Source organism: Triturus cristatus, chromosome 9 (genome assembly GCF_964204655.1).
Source record: "Triturus cristatus chromosome 9, aTriCri1.1, whole genome shotgun sequence".
Lineage (NCBI taxonomy): Eukaryota > Metazoa > Chordata > Amphibia > Caudata > Salamandridae > Triturus > Triturus cristatus.
In genome coordinates, this window is record NC_140592.1 from 704,199,556 (window position 1) to 704,213,213 (window position 13,658).

Here is a 13,658-nt window from a genome sequence, read left to right on the forward strand (position 1 = left end):
GTTGAATCTCTCCACCAGACCATTACCTTGTGGGTGGTAAGGGGTGGTGAACTTGTAGGTTATACCACACTCCTTCCACAGGGATGTCATATACTTGGATATCAAAACCAAAAAAGTGTGCAGTTCCTCGGGAAAAAAGGGGGGGGGAGAGATAAGTCTCTATAGAATGCCCTCACACACCTAGCAAGGTGTCATGCTTCATTATAGGGCTGTGCTCCTCGTCGGGCCGGCGCTGCAATGCCCGACGGGCTCCCGCGGAGGGGCTCTTTATCGGAGATATTTTTAGAGACAGCCGTATGGGTGCGTGGGGGTAAGTGCAACACGTGTAGTGAGTCAAGGTGAGGTGGGTTAAAATAGGTAAGGTATTGCCAATCAAGGAACAATCTTATTCTGGTGGTATACCAGCCTAATTAAAATAAGTGAGCCCTGTAAGGATTATAATGCTCCCCAGGGATGTATCAAAAGGTCAACATGTTTCTTGCCCTGTGCCCAAACGGGTCGGTGGCAATTTTTCAGGACCGAAGTGAGAGAGTGCTCAAAACAGCAAAACGTCTGGCAGACGACTTAATCATTCAGATTACTATTGTGGAATTACCATCACGGCCTTCTAAGCTAAACTTGCTGAAATCAATAATGAAATTGCCGAAAATAAAGATTTCTTAATGCGACAAAAAATCTCAAAACTTCAGAAAGATATTGGGCGTTTCAACAAAGAAAAAATGTACCCATACCTAAAGGAGGACTTCCAACAAGCACAAAGCGACTACTCGTCAGAGGACAGTACAAGTTCCAGTCGAAGAACCACATCTAACAGTAGCAACTCAAGTACAGACAGCTGGAGAGGCCAACAACCACAGTACGCTTGTACGATGCCCCCTTTTCCAGGTCCGCACATGTGGCAACCTCCTGGCTTCCAACAGGGCCCACTTCCTCCATTCAACCCTTTCTTTCCAAAACCTTTTTTAGGCAGAGGCTGGGGCAGGGGCAGAGGAAGAAGAAGAGGGGGCTACAATCAGCAAAAACAGGTGCCTTGGCAGGACCAAACAGACCTAGGCCAGATGGAACTCAGGAGCCACAGAAGCAAGAAAAACTGATAGTGAATCTATTGGATCGGCAACTGGATCAGACAGAAGAACATGTCCTCCTCAAGGGCCTTGGATTCATACCCACACCTTGGCCAGACGACTTCAGGACCCATTGCGAAATCCATGACCTATTTAGGAAAATCCGACTGAGAAGTTTGTTCAAAGATCAAAACTCACCTCCCCAGGTTGACACAGGCTTGCGGAAACCATCCACCTTCACGCCCACGTCCGCCATGGTACCGCCGGAAATTCTGGCCTTCGAAAAAGCAGTCATCGAAGACATCAGTACTATGAAAGTGAAAAAAACTTTCCATAATAATTCCCGCCTGGAAAATCTCGCAATAACTAACCTAAGCAATGATATGACCATCACCATCAAAGAGGCAGACAAGGGGGGAGCTATAGTCATCATGTCCACCACAGACTATAGAACAGAATGCCTATGGCAACTCAGTGATACACGGTACTATGCCCAAATTAGAGAAGATCTCACCAAGAAACTGATTATCATAATAAGAACTCTAGTGACGAGTGCACTAGCACAAGGCTGGATATCCAAAAACGAATCAGAATTTCTCATGAACAACAATCCTCGAATACCTTACTTTTATACATTTCCCAAAATCCACAAAGGCGTCTTACCTCCACCAGGCAGGCCCATTGTGTCAGGAATTGGCTCTGCTCTAGAACCTCTATCACGCTTTTGTGACCATTTCCTACGCCCTTTGGTACAACAGACCCCAACCTTCTTACTTGATACCAGGGATGTGCTTAACATCATCAAACAGTTCAATGAAACTGGCTCCAGCGTGGACGTGCTGATCACCCTGGACGTAGAGGCCCTCTACACTAACATTCCTCAGAGGGCAACCCTGGAGGTTGTGGAAGAAGTCCTACGGGCACAAACATGGGACTCACCCACACCCATCTCATTTGTTATGGAGTGTGCAGAGATCGCCCTGACCAAGAATTACTTCCAATTCGAAGACCAATTCAATGTCCATCTGACTGCCTTCGCATTTGGGGCCAGAAGAAATGGATGACAAGCCTGTCAAAGGTCTTATCTTGCCCCAAATGTCCTGTCAAAGGCACATCATGAGCCAGATTCAGTAGGAAGGTCCTGAAGCGCTGGGGTGCCACCAGCACACGGGCTGACCCAGGCTCAGCGACCTTAGGCTCACTGTACCAGAGATCATTCTCCCAGTGGATCCAATGTGATCCGGAATGATCACCAGCTGCCTGGGCTGCAGCCTGCAGCCGCAGACCCTCCAGAGAAGGGCACTCCTTCTGCTCCTTGCAGAATTCCTCCCTGGTGGGACCCCCTTCTTACTGCCAATGGGTTAGCTCAGAGATGTCCCCCAGTTCAGCTACCTGCTCCCCTGTAGGCACCGGGGTGTCCCCGTCAAGGTCCGCGGGAACTTCAAGGGCCAGTTTCCCATGCCCTTGCCCTTTCTCTTGGCAGGCAATTGGGCCACTGTTTCAGGCTCCAAGTCCTCTTGACCACCCTCTCTGGCTGCCATTGACCGAGTGGACACGCATGCTCACTCTGGCAACCCAAGCATCTCCAAGTGAGACCTGAGCTTAACATCCTTCCATAAGGACTGTTCCAGGTCGTTACCTAGCAGACAATCTACAGGCATGGAAGGGCTCACAACCACCCTCAAGGGACCTGAAACCCCCCCACTCAAAGGGAACCTGCACCACCAGACACTGGCACTCTGAATTTTCCACCGTAATTACTTGGTGGAATGCCCCTGGGACTACCTGTTTCTCAGAGACCAGGTGACACCGGACTGAGGTCACACTGGCTCCAGTATCTCTGAGACCCTCTACCCTTTTCCCATTGATGGTCATCCAGGTGCTGTATTTCTTTGTGTTAGGGGGCACCGGGTTTCCTGGGACCATCTCACTATTCCCTAGTGAGACAAGGGTCATTTCTGCGGGGTCCCCACCCTCCTGTGGGTACTCCTCCTCCCCAAGCGCTACACTAGCCAATACCTTGGACTGCCCACCGGTAGGCGGCTGTGCCCCCTTAGGGCACTTGGGGTCCCCCTTCATGTGACCCTCCTGGTCACATGAAAAACACTTGCGGGCCGGTCTCAGCAGGCTTTCCTAACAAGACCCCTTGTTTCTTATCTCCGGGGGGGATGTGAACCTTTACCCTGAGTGTTAGTTTGGGGCCCTTTAGAGAACTCCTGTGCTTTACCCTTGTCCCCCCCACTTTTCTGCCGGGGACCCTGCCCACCTTTGGCTGAGTCTCCCCCAAACGCTATCTTGTTGACCCTGATACTCACCCAGCGGACCGCCTCCATAGCAAGCTTACTGAGATCAGTCAGCTTACTATCAACTAGGTGCTGGCACAGATCTGCTAAACATAGACTATACAAGTGCTCCCATGCAATCAAATTGTAGAGCCCCTGAAAATCTGTCACATTACTGCCCTTCACCCAGCCATCCAGTGACCGGCAAACCACATCCACACATTCCAACCAACTGTTGGCATCAGACTTCTTACTGGACCTGAACTGATCCCTGTACTTTTCAGGAGTAAGACCATACTTAGTGAGAAGGGCGTCCTTCATGTCGGGATAGGTGAGGTGATACACCTTACCCAAAGCTATAAAAATATCCCGGGCTTCTTCCGGAAAGAGAGGCCACAATCCTGCTCCCCAATTCTCCTCAGGGACCCCATTCATGTGTGTCGCTGCCTCGTAACCCTGAAACCACCTTTGTATGTCGTCCCCCTTCTTGTATTCCTTGCCTACATTCTTAGAGATGTGTACAATTCTGTCTGCCTGTCTTGACGAGTTGCTGCCACCATCTCAGCTGGCTCTATTCCTTAGCTCCAGCTCCTTAAGACTTCGCTCATGATCTAAGATCATCTTCCTTTCCTCCATGGCTATTTTTTTTCCCTTTCACTTTCTATCCTGAGTTTTTCCAACTCGAACTTCCTTGCTTCCCTCCTGTCCTCCAGCTCCTCTGGGGACAGACCACTGCTGCCTGGCCTGGAGGGTTCCCCACCTCCCAAAAGCACATCCACCCTAGGACTAGGCTCCTTCGACTTTCCACTGAGATCACCAGACGGCTCGCTGGCATGTCTGGCTGCTTCCCAGGCCCTCAGCGCCTTTTGTAGCTCCTCCTTCCTCGTGAGGTCTCTGACTTGGACTTTAAGGTTTTTGCAAATTGATTTCAGTTCACTAACATTGTAGGATTCCAACCAATCCTCCTCAAAGGCAATTTCCAGGGATGCAACAGATGATGCTCTTGATTCAGGCATGATGAAGTAGCAAGTTCAAACTGGCAAGATCAAAATTAGGCCAAAAAGAAAAAGAACCAGTATGTGGCATGTAATGGTCTGCGATATGGTAGTAGTGCACACCAATCACTGTAAGTCAAGTGCAAACGCAAGTCCTATCCTCAACGCTGACAACTAATGTTAGAAATTGGATTTTTGGTCGACTAGGGCATGTGCCAAAGTCAGGCAGAAACCACCACTCTAGTCAGGATAAGGGAGTTACACTCCTAAAATAAACCCTGCTCACCCCCTTGGTAGCTTGGCACGAGCAGTCAGGCTTATCTTAGAGGCAGTGTGTAAAGCATTTGCACATAACCAACAGTAATACAGTGTAAGCACTACAAAAGAACACCACACCAGTTTAGAAAAATATCCAATATTTTTATATACTCAAGACAAGATCAAAAACGGTAAAAATCCACAATACAGTACTTAAAAATATTCGGTTATCAAAACATGCTTGAAAAATAGTTCCTTGATGTCGATAGCTCCGTCTGGGGCTATCACTGCATCATGAGCAAACAAATCCAAACAGTTCTGGCTGACTGCGGTGGCGTGGGCCAGCTACGGTGTTGGGAAGACCCGCAAAAAGTACCTTTTAGAAATGCAGGGCATCGGTGACCTCTCGTTGAGCTTCCGAAAGCACGGTGTCCGCAGGTGTCGGTTCCAGGGGTCGGTGCAGGAGTCGTCGGGGCCCTTGAAGTCACACGCGTTGCAAATCAATCTCCTCTCTGTTAAAGTCAGGAGCGATGGCGTCGGCAGGCGCCGGGTGCTGCGTGCGCAGTGCGGCGTGCGGTGCCCTTAGGTCGCGGTGCAAGCAGCGGCTCGGTGGCGGCATCAGATGTTGTCGCCAGTGAGCCCAGGGTTTCGGGGCAAAGTGAATGCGGTGCTCGTCGCGGTGCTGGCAGGTCACGGTGCAAGCAGCTGCGTCGTCGTTGCTGAAGCGCAGTTGTCGGTTGACGAACTGGAGTCGATGGCGCTGGCGTCGGTAGACCAAGGCTGCGGTGCAGGATGAGTGCGGTGCGTCATGTCACTTTACGAGCAGTGTCCTCAAACCACGGTGCAAGCAGCTGCATAGATTTTGGCGTGGAGCGGCATCGTCGGGAATACCAAGGCGTCGTCATGAAGCGGGCCGGTGCGGAGTGCGGTGTCCACAGGTCGCGGTGCGAGCAGCTGCTTGGTGGCAGCAGGCATCGTTGGTGGGACCAGGGTCGTGGTGTGGCATTGTGGCGGTGCCCTCTGTGGTGCCTTCAAGACACGGAGTTGGCAGCAGCGTCGTAGACGTCGTCGGGTTGCTTTTCTTCTGTTACAGCAAACAACACACAGTCCCCAGTGCTGAGGGCAGAAGAGCTTGAAGTCTTTGCTATTCTTGAGACTTCTTGAACAGGGGGCAAGCTCTACCTCAAGCCCTTGGAGAAACTCACAAAGTAGATTGCAGAAAGTTCAGTCCAGTCCTTTCACTGCCCAAGACAGAAGCAGCCACTGCAGGCCAAGAGAGCAAAGCACACAGCAAAGTGGTAGTTCCTCCTCACAGCTTCTACGGCTCTTCTTCTTGGCAGTCTCCTTGGTCCAAAAGAGTTCTAAAGTTCAGGGGTCTGGGCCCCAATAATTATATCCCAAACTCCTTTGATTTCTTAGGCAGAGAGTGTCTGTGCCCAGCCAGAACCAGTTCTGCCTTCTCTGGTGTGGCTTCCTGGCAGGCGGTGGAGACGGCATGGTCAGAGGTAGACCAGGCCCTTTGAGGTGAAAGGTAATCTCCTCCCCCATCCCCAATTGCAGCCCAGGCCTATTTAGCACTTTCCTGACCCACCTAGACTATCTGGAGCCACTCCTGCTCCACCTCCTGCTCCACAGCCTTCTGTCATCCAAAATCCAGACAGGCAATCCACATTCCAGCAGAGGCACACGGGATGACTGAGCAAGAAAATACCTACTTTCTAAAAGTGGTATTTTCAAACACATAATGTAAAAATCACCTTCACGAAAAGATGCATCATTAGATTCTGAGTTCAAGCATACTAAACTTTATTTTCCTACCTATTTCCTCGGGCCAGTTATGTTTATAAGATGTTATAAACAAACTCCCCATTCTGTCCTATGAGGAACAGGTAACCTTGCAATGGCAAAAAACAAAATTGACCGTAATTCGCTATCAGGACATGCCACACCTTTCACAAACACTGCATCCGGCCCATAGGGGTACCTTGGGCCTACCTTAGGGATGGCCGACATGTAACAAAAGGGAAGGTGAGGGACTGGCAAGTGGGTGCACTGGCCAAGTCGACATGGCAGTTACAAACTGCGCGCAGACTCCGCAATTGTGGATCTGAGTACTTTTCTGGGCTACTCGCGTGGGTGGCACAATCAGTGCTGCAGGCCTACAAGTAGCATTTGATTCACAGGCCCTGGCACACTCAGTGCATTTTACTAGGGACTAACAAGTAAATCAAATATCCAATCATGGAAACACCAATCCATAACACAATTTAGCACAGGAGCACTTGCACTTTACCACTGATCAGCAGTGATAAAAGTACGCAGACACACTACACCAGCAAAAACAGAGTCAAAACCGGGAGGTCAGAAAGCAAAAACTCTGGGGAAACACGCCAAAAGATGCCAAGTCTAACACTATTCCTGACTCTAAACCTGGCCATTCCACCTATTAACTAGCCGCAAATAGGACGACAATTTCGTCTCAGAACAGATCACCTGAAAAAATAATTCTAATAATAACAATCCTTTGGTTTATTAAATGAATATCCAACATGTTGAACAGTGGCACATGCCAGAGGGCTTGGGAAAAGCCATATTCTTCTACGGTAGCGAATATAAAGTTGGGGCAGTACAAGTCTACTCTAGCCGGGCTGAGGAAACTGCTTGAAGCAATGTTTCGAGCTTCAAAATGAAAGGCAGAGGTGGCATGGATCTTCAACACTATTGCAATGATACAGGGCACCTGGTAGCTCACGTGGAGTAACAAAGCAAGAGAAGGTTGTGTCACAGGAGCTGAAACAGCACAGCATGAAAGGGGGAGGTGGAAGTGGAAAGAGCACAGCATGAAAGGGGGAGGTGGAAGTGGAAAGAGTACAGCATGAAAGGGGAGGTGGTACTGGAAAGAGCACAGCATGAAAGGGGGAGGTGGAACTGGAAAGAGCACAGCATGAAAGGGGGAGGTGGAAGTGGAAAAAGCAAAGCATGAAAGGGGGAAGTGGAATTGGAAAGAGCACAGCATGAAAGGGGGAGGTGGTATAGGAAAGAGCACATCATGAAAGGGGGAGGTGGAAGTGGAAAGAGCACAGCATGAAAGGGGGAAGTGGAAGTGGAAAGAGCACAGCATGAAAGGGAGAGGTAGAAGTGGAAAGAGCACAAAGTGAAAGGGGAGGTGGTACTGGAAAGAGCACAGCATGAAAGGGGAGGTGGAACTGGAGAGCACAGCATGAAAGGGGGAGGTGGAAGTGGAAAGAGCACAGCATGAAAGGGGGAGGTGGAAGTGGAAAGAGTACGGCCAGAAAGGGGGAGGTGGAAATAGAAAGAGCACAGCATAATAGGGGAGGTGGTACTGGAAAGAACACGTCATGAAAGGGGAGGTGGAAGTGGAAAGAACACAGCATGAAAGGGGGAGGTGGAAGTGGAAAGAGCACAGCATGAAATGGGGAGGTGGAACTGGAAAGACCACAGCATGAAAGGAGGAGGTGGAAGTGGAAAGAGCACAGCATGAAAGGGGATAGTGGAAGTGGAAAGAGCACAGCATGAAAGGGAGAGGTAGAAGTGGAAAAAACACAACGTGAAAGGGGAGTTGGTACTGGAAAGAGCCCAGCATGAAAGGAGAGGAGAAACTGGAGAGCACAGCATGAAAGGGGGAGTTGGAAGTGGACAGACCACGGCATGAAAGGGGGAGGTGGAAGTGGAAAGAGCACAGCATGAAAGGGGAGGTGGTACTGGAAAGAACACGTCATGAAAGGGGGAGGTGGAAGTGGAAAGAGCACAGCATGAAAGGGGGAAGTGGAAGTGGAAAGAGTACGGCCAGAAAGGGGGGGGGGGGTGGAAGTAGAAAGAGCACAGCATAAAAGGGAGAGGTGGAAATGGAAAGGGCACAGCATGAAAGGGGAGGTGGTACTGGAAAGAGCACAGCATGAAAGGGGGAGGTGGTACTGGAAAGAGCACAGCATGAAAGGGGGAGGTGAAAGTGGAAAGAGCACAGCATGAAAGGGGGAGGTGGTACAGGAAAGAGCACAGCATAAAAGAGCGAGGTAGAAGTGGAAATAACACATAATGTAAGGGGGAGGTGGAAGTGGAAAGAGCACAGCATGAAATGGAGAGGTGGAAGTGTAAAGAGCACAGCATGAACGGGGGAGGTGGAAGTGGAAAGAGCACAGCATGAAAGGGGGAGGTGGAACTGGAAAGAGTAAAGCATAAAAAGAGGAGGTGGAACTGGAAAGAGCACAGCGTGAAAGGGGGAGGTGAAACTTGAAAGATCATAGCATGAAAGGGGGAGGTGGTACAGGAAAGAGCACAGCATGAAAGGGAGAGGTGGAACTGGAAAGGGCACAGCATGAAAGGGGGAGGTGGTACAGGAAAGAGCACAGCATGAAAGGGGGAGGTGGAAGTGGAAAGAGCACAGCATAAAAGGGGAGGTGGAAGTGGAAAGAGCACAGCATGAAAGGGGGAGGTGGAAGTGGAAAGAGCACAGCATGAAAGGGGAGGTGGTACGGGCAAGAGCACAGCATGAAGAGGGAGGTGGAAGTGGAAAGAGCACAGAATGAAAGGGGAGGTGGAAGTGGAAAGAGTACAGCATGAAAGGGGGAGGTGGAAGTGGAAAGAGCACAGCATGAAAGGGGGAGGTGGAAGTGGAAAGAGCACAGCATGAAGGGGGAGGTGGAAATGGAAAGAGCACAGCATGAAAGGGGTGGTGGTACTGGAAAAGCATGGCATGAAAGGGGGAGGTGGAAGTAGAAAGAGCACAGCTTGAAAGGGGATGTGGCACTGGAAAGTGCACGGGATTAAAGGGGGTCCTGGAAAGGGAACAGCATGAAAGGGGATGTGGTACTGGAAAGAGCACGGCATTAAAGGGGGATTACTGGAAAGAGCACAGCATGAAATGGGGTGGTGGAAGGGGAAAGAGCACGGCATGAAAGCGGGAGGTGGAAGTGGAAAGAGCAAAGCATGAAAGGAGAGGTGGAAGTTGATAGTCGGAGGCAAGATGGCGGCCGCTTGATAACCGAGTGAAGGTCGCTTCCGGCTTTTTTTTTGGCCCAAAAGCAGATATTTGTATATGAGCAAAAAATACCAGATGGTTTCGGATTTATATTGCTGATAATTTCGACAGCCTGACTACGGTGCCAGAAGGAAATTAGCTCCTAAACGAAGAACGGAAAAAGAAATCTATGCTCACCGTCTTCGGCGTTCGAAAACCCTGGCTGCGGGTGGTCACCGCCTTCCTGAGCCGTGCACACCTGAGGGCTTGGCGGGTGTGGCTGGCAGTGGAAGAGAGGAATTCAATCAACGAGGCTACCGCGATGCCTATTCGCAGGGGGAGTTCCGCTGTGACGGGTGCGAAATCGACGGCGGAGTCGCCTGCGATCGGCGTTGGTGCCGTGGGAAGGAGAAATCTTGCACCAGAGAAGCTGGATAGTGCGGACAAGGTGGAGAAGCAGGGGAAATTGGCTGGGAAAATTTTGGAGGTGAGTGTCGGTAAAGCTGGCCTGGCTAGAGGAAACCAAGGAGATAAAGTGGATAAAGCCGCTGAGAAGCCGCCGCTCAGCAACCCTTCTAAGGCTAAGATTTCTAACCATCCAGGAACGGTACCCTCTGCTACGGATCAGGGGAAAACATTAACAGTCCCGGGAATGTTTGGTGGAAGAAGTATGGTAGCTAAAAATCAGATACAGGCTCCTTTAGTAACTGTAATTACCCCTGTGGATTTATCAACGGCGTGTAACGAGGGTCTCTTGGCTATGGTGGCTGAAAGTTTTGATGGGGTGGCTAAAAATGCTGGAGATCTGGTTGACTCTGTAACTTTATCGGAATCTTCGAATGTTATATTCCCTCAAGTTAATGATGACGCTATCGATGGAGAGAAGCCAGCGGGCTCTTATGATTCTGTAGCAACCTCCTGCATATTTCAAACCCCCATTGGAGGAAAGTTAGAAAAGAATAAAGGCCCTTTGCTTGAACTTATAGATGGGGATAGCTTTTTCTCCGTAGCGGAGGAGTCAGATATGGAGTCCGTGGGAGGGTCTATTAATGATAACTCAACCTCAAGCGATGAGCGAGGTAGCCCCCCAAGAACAGCGGGTACATTAAGAAGGCCTCTCTTTGCCGTAATAACCCTAAGTCTGTTTCCAATCATGGCTTAGAGGATGAGGACAGTGATGGTTCTGAAGCCAGTAATAAACTTCAATGGGATTACACTCAGGCTGCTATTAGTCTAGCAGGTTTAGGGGGCCCCTGTGCTCATGAAAAAGAAAAAAAAGAAGATCACGGGGAATCTAACTCTCCTCCGTCCAATTCTGTGATTTATGCTTTGCTAAAGTCAATACAAGGTGAGGCGCAACAAGAGCATAAGAGGGCCCAACTCGCTACGATGAAGATTCAGGGCGCAATTCGAAGAAACACAAAAGCATGTTCCGAGGTTATTGCCAGGACAGCTGTGTTGGAGGAAAGAATTGTTGACCTTGAGACGGGTCTGCAGAAGACCGATTTGAAAACTACAGCTCATGATGATAGACTGGCCGACATAATGTGGAAACTGGAAGATTCTGAAAATAGACTCAGAAGAAACAATCTTAGACTATTAGGAATAGAAGAGAAAGTGGAGGGGCAGGATATTAGAGGTTTTGTCTTAAAACTGTTTAAAGCAGCCTTTCCAGAACTTTCTCATTGGTCTTGTGATATGGAGATACAAAGAGTCCACCGGTTTCCTTTTACGCTGAAAAAGAGCCCAGATTTGGGAGCTAAACCAAGAGCAATCTTGATTTTTTTTGGTAACTTTCTATTGAGACAAGCCATTTTTGAAAAAGCTTGTCCTGATGCTAAAAGAACTGTAGAAGGGCATACCTTCTTTGTACACCCAGATTTTTGCCACACGACAGTGGAAAGAAGGTGGCGACTTCGTTCATTGATTACCCCCTTCCAGAAGAAGGGGTGCGAGGTGTTCTTAACCCCTTCAGTGCCCATGACGAGATTGTCTCGTCATGGAGCGCGGTTGCGCTGTGCCCATGACGAGACTATCTCGTCATGAACCCCGCCCGCTAATGCAACGCCCGGCACAGGGCGGGGAAAGGGCGGGGCACTGAAGAGGTTAATGAATCCCGCACGCCTAAAGGTTATTTGTTGTGGCAAAATACAGGTGTTTTCATCAGAGGTTCAGGCTGAACAATATCTAAAAGGACTTGGGGAAGGTTAAAGATTTAACCATTGTACTGGGCGTGTTTCTTTTTGCATGTTGGATTAGAGAATTTAGAGACTGGGAGTGACCTTGGGACACTCGGGCAGTGGAAGTCATCATATGGGTCTACTGACCAATATTGCCTGTATCTAGGGGGGGAGGGAGGGTTGGGTTATAGAGGGGGGGGAGCTGTGGAGGGAGATCTGTTATGGGAGGAGCTGGAAGTCAATTTTATGATAACCTATGATAACCTAATTACATTTGAATATATGCAAGGGGTTGAAAATGGCCTACTGGAACTATCTTTTCTTCTGTATGGCTAATATAAGAATTGCATCAATAAATATATGTGGGCTTAATAACCCGTCTAAACGACGCCGGATTAGGGAAGATTTGCGATTCCTGCGGGCAGATGTTCTCTGTCTGCAGGAAACGCATATTGAAGCCAGCCGGCATAAATCTTTGGAGATTGAGGGATTCCAGCTTGTTTCTTGGACTAAATTTGAGGCTAAGACTAGGGGTGTTGCAGTTTTAGTAAGACGGGGAAAGGTTAATATTATTCGCTCTTCTGCGGACAGTTTGGGCCGCTGGGTAATGGTATATGGTAATTTTCAGGGCAAAAATTTCACACTTTGTTCTATTTATGGTCGAGTACTGGATGATCCCGAAGTGGTTAATTGGCTTAGTTTAGAGCTGGTAGGATGGCCATCCCCGCTCATTATCTGCGGAGACCTGAATATTAATATAGAGTGTGGTACTTTAAATAAAACAGGGAGTGTATACACTGGGAGAAAGCCAAGGGTATACCGTGCTTTACAGCATCTAATAGATTTGCATGGTTTAATTGATGTATGGGCCTTTTTTAATCCGGATGATCCTGGCTTTATATACTTCTCTGCACCGCATAGAATTTTTTCAAGGTTGGATTATTTTTTTGCTTCACCCGTTCTGCTTCAAGGTTCTGGAATTATCAGATTTCCGCGAGTAATGTCGGATCATAACCTGCTTCTGCTTGAAATAAATACACTAGTTTGTAGGACTAAAACCAACATTTGGACGTTTAATCGTGGCCTGTTTAAGGACATGGAATATATTGACTATATGTCTTTATGGATTACTAGGTTTTTGGAAGAAAATATTGACAGTACAGGTATTCAGAATGTGTGGGATACACTAAAGGCAGGGGTAAGGGGTGAAACAACACGGTTTGGCTGGGAATCTCAAAGGAAGGAAAAGGTTAAATTACAGCGGTTATATACAGAATTGGCAGAAGCAGAACAGAACCTGGTTGTTCAGATACAGATGGGTGGGGATAATGATTCTGCTCAAACCCAGATCATTTTAGCTAAATCAGCTATAACTGAACTCTCTCTGGCTAAGGCAGCCAGCAAATTTTTCATTTGGAAATCTAAAATGTTTGAGAATAGTGAACGAACAGGGCATATGCTAGCCTTAAGAATTAAGGAGAGGGAGACAGCTACGCGTATTAAAAATATTCAAGATCCAGATATTGGTTTGGTATCAGGGGACAGGGCCATTGTGTTTGCCTTCCAGAAGTTTTATCAACATCTGTACAGCAAAGACATCAGTGATAACGATGTGCATCAGGCGGAAATACGAGAGTATTTGAGGGGGATAGGTGTGGATACACTACTTCCGGAAGAACGTGATTTATTGGATGCTGAAATTAGTATGGAAGAGCTTTTGCAAGCTATAGATTCTGAGGAAATTCGATTTTCGATCACGATCGCATTGAGCCGCCATTTTGTGCTCCGCCGCCATTTTGTGTTGCCCGCACTCAGGCAGCACGACGAACAAAGCCTTTTCTGCTTTTCCTGCAATATTGTGTCAAAATAGCCTTGTGCCTCTGTTTACAAAGCTGGTGTTA